Below are 5,426 nucleotides of genomic sequence, written 5' to 3' on the forward strand. Positions count from 1 at the left end.
TCCAACTTCACTCCCTCCCCCTTGCCTAAGTGTGAAGACAAAACAGTGGACCATTGAGGGAAGGGTGCATGAAGAACGGCAGCAGATCCTTGGGACTAAGAGCAAAAGGAAGGAAGAGAGGGAAAGGAGGAAAAGTAAACCTTTGATGAGTAAGACTTTTTTTGTTAAGCGAGGGAGCTTAACTTTAAAATATTCTGGGTGGCAGTGAATGGGGGATTGACCAATGGCCCTGATCTCAGCCACACACTGGGGCACTGGGGTTAATGGTGGATAAAGATTAGAAAAAAAGGGGGTTGCTTTGCCTGATCTCCATCCACCCCCACGTCCCCACCCCGCAGTTTTCACCTTCTCCACCAATCCCAAATCAGCTAGACAATGGAGGCTGCCAATGGGGAATGATCCCAGTCCCTTTGATTTCTGCCTCTACCCCCTCGACTGCTCTGAGTGCCCAGGGTAAAGACCCATTGAGGTTCCCCCTGTTTGCCCACTCACAGGGACGACAGTTAGCAGGCTCAGAGAAACCATTTGAGGATTGGAAATGGAATGACAAGAGGTCTCTGATCTATGACAAGAAATCAATTTCAAACTGGAAATGTGAGCAGAGGGCTGTTCAGTCTGAACTGCAGCTTCTTTAAAGCAGCCAAAGATACACTTAATTGCTGTAGATTTTTATATACGTCCGCACTAGAAGTACAACTTGCGGTGTTGGAGCAATTACACTTTTTTTTGTAATGATTAGAAGGACTTTTTTTAGGCCAGCAGATATGCAGTAAGAGTTCATCTTTGAAGATTTAACTGAATACTAGACAAATTAAGAACTAATATTTAAATCTCTTTTAGGTGGAAAAGGAAATCTGGACTCTGCTTCACTCTGGAAAGATACGACTCTAGGGGAGGTGGACCTGGTTCTACTGCCAAGCCACTCAGCATCTTTGCTCCTGCCCACACGCTTTAATCATATCTGTACCTCAAAGGCACTACTTCATGACGGTGTAGTAAGATAAATAGATTTTCCCCTTTAGGTTGGGGGCAGATTATAGATACAAACCTATGGATTCAAAGCAAACGGGCAGCAATTTTCACTGTCAAACCCAAAATAACCCTAAAAAAAGTCATTTTACTGTCCTTTTTGATATTTAGGCAGACCAATTTAAATAACTCTTATTGTAATGATTGATTATTGACCGACAGCACAGGGAACGTACCTGTAGCAAATCATTCCATTCAAACATTCACACACACCACTCTTTTGATGCAAAACTTTTACCAACTAAATGAAAACTTTTACTCTTTCTTTCGCTATCACGGCCTGAAAGTGTTTGGAAATGTGTGTGCAGTCGTGCAGCATGGATGCGTGATTATATATATGAGAGATCTAATCGATAGAATGGCCACATTAGTCATGCTGGAGATATAATTGGTGACTCCCATTATGTGATCTGAGATTCTTCACACTCATTTGCAGACTGACCTGGTGGCAAACACCACCTTGTTTCATTAGTTTTAAATAGGGAGCCGTCTATGATCATGTCCAAGTTTTGCAGGACTTCAGTGTTCATTAGTTAATATCCAGCTAAAACAACATTGTGCATGAGAAATGCATACACATATATGTCTTGGTATATAAATCAGTTAGTACTGGAAATGTACATTAAGCTCCTACATCTCTATAACTTTTGAAATTATGGTATTTTAAGTATAATGGCTCCAAATAATATAAAAAGTTATAGGTCCTTACACAACCTTTCCTACTTTAAATTAATAGTGATTTAAAATGCTATTTTGTAGAATACTTTGTAGAATAAAAGCACAATATATTACCCATAATTGTAAATTACATGCAACATCTTGAACACACCCTCTTCTTTTCCTTCTAAACCATATAATAAATTTTTTTTTTTTTTTTTTTAATTTTATGTCTTAGTACCTGGCTGCTGTTTTGTCATTTCAGCACCCAGGACCGTATTCCTCTAAAGTCAAACCCCACCAACAGTTATGACCGATGTGGCTCATTACAGTCGACACAATAATCTGGGAGAAAACACAACACCAGGCATGCAAGGACAATGAAAATTACTTTCACTTACCACTTTGGACTTTACAGTGTGTGTCGTCTTCTTTGTTCTACGGGTGCAGAGTGTGCATGTGCATATTTCATCCTAAGAGGAAAAAAATGGAAAAATAGACGTTTGGACTACACTGAAGAAAGCTGTAACCTATAACCAGCATACAGTAATACATAAAAGGTACACTGACATCAGGTTAAAGCTAATATAAACCCTGTTCACTTTATCCTGCTCTGTTCTGCTACAAATCTCAATCAAGACATCAACAAAATAAATAAAAAGCCTGTTATCCAAGCTTGCCCACATTTGTCGGCCATAATGCATATCATAACTTCTAAGGTGGAGTAGATTGAAAATCCTTGGGGTGTGAAAACCAAACAGGCACAACTGAGAGGTTGCCCAGTGGAGGGGGAATTCTATCAAGGTGGACAAGATGAAGATTTGTTACATTTGTGGGGGGATGGAGCCCCCTTGACCTCCACTAGCTACTACAATCACCCAAACACAGTGGGGTTAACGGTACAGTAATATCACAACCAGAGACACATTTGGTGACTTGATAAAAAAACTGAATTATTTTATAATTTTATTCAAACCAAAAAGACATTTCTTATAAGAGTTTTACTTTGAAAGATGAATGAGCTTGAGAATATACTGTAGGTCACTGTTAATTTTAACACTGATCCTCAGAAAGACACTGCTAATGCTACTCTAATCTATCTCAAGGTTAAGGATTCTTTGACAGATGGACATGAAGGAACCGTGTTCAAATACTCACCCTAAGGGAGAGAACTTGCTGTTGTTGTCCGTCACAGGAATGGAAGGAGTCCAGCGATGTCAGCTATCTGAGACAAGACAAAACAGTGAGTATACCATTAGTCCAAATCTATTTCATGACATACTGATCTCTTTTTTTTAATGTTTCCTAGGCACAGTCAGCGCTGGTGTGGACATGTGTGGGCTAGACTGTGTCTTGCATAACTATTTTCTGTATGACTTGTAGGTGAAAGCAATAAACTTTGGAACAACAAAGTGCACCTGGATTTTGCTGTGAAGTATAAGTGTGTGTGTGTGTGTGTGTGTGTCTGCGTGTGTGTGTGTGCATGCACAAACAGGCAATGCACAGTGCAGTACAAGCTATAGTCCCCCCCCAGCACCCCCCACCCCACCCCAGGACCCCAACCCACCTCAACACACACACCACCCACAAAAAAAACAAACACCACACCACCACACACACACACTCCTCGCTCTCTCAAGTTAAAAAGGTGCAGTGCCTGGAGGGCTCAAGCTCTCAACGCCAAGTAAATCACACTGTTAACCTGACACAATTGATTTCTCATGTACTTCCACTGAGCTGTCTGCATCTAAGTACACATGCTACGGCGTCCATATAATTTAGTGACCATTAGTATTGATGATTTTTTGTGTTAATCACACAGCTACAGCGAGAGTGTACAATACCACAAATGCAGCTACAGATTGCCCTGGACGTTTTTACTGCACATACATCACATTTAAAGTATTAGGAAAAAAAAATTTAATTCGCCTCATAGAGGAGCATGGTGGAGGCAAATTTCTGCTGCCGGGGGCATGAAGGGCAAAAAATGGTCTGGATGTTCCTCTCTGAGATTTTTTTTTTTCTCTCCCTTTTATTCTCCCAGAATTCCAATGACCCCTACAGGCAACCAGTGACTGCTGAATCCTAAGGAATGTGCTCTCTGAACTGTACAAAAAGCCCTCAGCTCAAAGAGCACAGCTGAAAACAAAACATGCCAACTGCTATAATTTTTCACTGTTTTGAGTTTGTGGAAAATGTTGCACAGATTGCTGTGCAACATTTACTCAGAGTGGGGTGAGAGGGTTTGAGGAGTGGGGGTGGGCACCAAGCAATGAACTGTAAGCTGGGAAAACAGACATGAAAAGATTTGACAAGTTTAGAATCAAATGGGGCTTTCTAAAATCATATGATTCATTTGTATTGTGTATGTACATACTGATCGTCAGAGAAATATAGTATATCTCTAAATGAAGTAATAGGATAGACAAAAGTCTGAAAAAATGTAATGAGATTTTGAAAAGGCCTCACTGAGATGACTAAAGCTGTTCACCTTGAAGTAAAAAAATAAATAGTGTAGTGTTAAATATAATTTAGATATAAAACATTATTTCAAGTTAATGCCTCTTTACTTCAAATTATTTGCTGGTGAGTAGACTTCAATATCACAACAGCTCTGGGCTGTGCAGATGTCATATTTTATTCACTGGAAAAGCATTAGGAATGCTATTAGTCTGTATGACCTCCAATTCGTGGGGATTTACAAATACCACACATACCTTTATGCCAAATATAAAACCATTGGTAAATTCTATCAACTTATAAATATGGCGGATGTATTCAAGTATTCATGAAGGCCTAATAATGCTATAGGCTGATATTTACATAAAGCGCTCGCGCACTAAGTCAAGATAAACTATTTAAGACCCGGACCACAAATACCTCCACACTGCAGAAAAAGGAGGGTCCTGCGATGAAAGAGGACATTATGCTAACAAGTCAGATTACTGTACACAATAACTTTATCTTAAAAGTAAATACCATCCTTGGTGTTGGAAAAGGGGGGGGCATTATGGAAAGTCACTGGCAATATTTCTGTAGGGACCAAATGCTCCTTATCAGTGTTAGTCGAGCAATTCAGGCCCGCCCGAAGAAAGATGAGTCTTCAAACTCATTCTATTCATGGTCAGACGTGTAATTACCCTCAGCTCACAGTCTAGACGTAACCGCTTTCACAGTATTTAAGACCCCCTATGCAACGCGCGGACGCTGGCTCCTACCACCAAGCCCTGCACGTTAAATCTGTGGGCAGATAAATTAGTGAAGAATGCAATAAAATAGACACAATGAGAGGAACTTTATCCTCCCCGCTGCTAAATGAGATTTCTTTGAAATGCAGATCAGTGGCTCTAGATTAGTGAATTTTAGCTGCTGTCAACATCATAACAAAATACAAATGCGATTGTTCGCTGGTGCCTTATCTCCTTGCTTCCATCTGCTGGCTGGTTATTTACTCCCCCCTGATTTACTATGCAGATCTAAATAAGTCGCATCAAAAGGAGGGCTTACTGCACAATGCCTTCTTAAGCTTCTACATCAAGGTATTTGAAAAACCGGTAGTCACATGAAAAGGCTGCCCATCAAAGGCACATCTCTAATGAACTCTCCTATATCAGAGGGGGCTTGTGGGGCCTGGCTTTAATGCCGTCTGTGTGGTGAGAGGAGCAGAACTACAAATCAGACCCACCAAGCCACGGCAGAGAAGGGAGGAGGAGGAGGAGGAGGACAGAGAGGGGGAGAAA

The sequence above is a fragment of the Seriola dumerili genome, unplaced genomic scaffold (assembly GCF_002260705.1).
Source record: "Seriola dumerili isolate Sdu_G_001 unplaced genomic scaffold, Sdu_1.0 BDQW01000138.1, whole genome shotgun sequence".
NCBI lineage: Eukaryota > Metazoa > Chordata > Actinopteri > Carangiformes > Carangidae > Seriola > Seriola dumerili.